This window comes from Triturus cristatus, chromosome 4_1 (genome assembly GCF_964204655.1).
Source record: "Triturus cristatus chromosome 4_1, aTriCri1.1, whole genome shotgun sequence".
NCBI classification, from domain to species: domain Eukaryota; kingdom Metazoa; phylum Chordata; class Amphibia; order Caudata; family Salamandridae; genus Triturus; species Triturus cristatus.
This window is the reverse complement of record NC_140585.1, coordinates 217,254,640-217,255,505: the sequence shown is the minus strand read 5'-3', so window position 1 is coordinate 217,255,505 and position 866 is coordinate 217,254,640.

Sequence of the window (866 nt, the reverse complement as noted above, 5' to 3'; positions counted from 1 at the left end):
TTTGGCTACAGGGAGGGGCTGACTGACGACTTGCAGTTTGGTGTTGGCCCCTATGTGCCACTCTGCTTTGTTGATGCTGACATTGTGGTTCCGTATGTCTGTGGTGGACATGTGCCCTTCCGTGTTTCCATCAATGTGGATGTGCTGTCCTGACTATTGGAATGTGATGTACAATTTGTACAATATCAACAGGGTTAGTCCACCACATCATGTGTGAGTGGATGTGACAAGACATATCAGTTTACAAGTGTTAAGGATGACACAACCCGTGGCCAGCAACAGAATTTGACATGTACGGATACATGACTTTACCTGATGGAAAATTGGTCTAAATTGGGACATTGCTATATCGTTGTATTAGGGCAATGGTGGCACCACCAGTTCACACATATAGACCCATATCTCTGCATTTTTGTATCAGTTTAAACATGTACACTGCTAGTATATAGCTTGGTGTACCTTCTGGGTAAGACAGTGTCCAGGCACTTTTTAGTTACTTTGATACTTGCTTTTTCTAAAACAACGCACATGTGTGAATTGAACATTTTTATTTACATTAATGGTATGGATATTGGACCAGTGCATGGCCATACATTCCCACATTGCATGGGTCCCCGTTGGAGGGCCAGACAGAGTCAATTGATGGTAACAGGTCCAAGCGGAGAGGCATTGTTCAGTCCACAGGCTGGTTGCAGCGGCAATTACAAGGAATGAAGTGATATGGCAGTCCATGGGGGGGTCCAAGGTGGTTCTAGGGGACAGTGGAAGAAAGTACAAGAAGTATAACCGTGGCATGATACTGAACACAGAACTAAGGAAGAAACTGGCCTTTTGGCACAGAGGGATGCTACCGCTTTCTCCTCAGC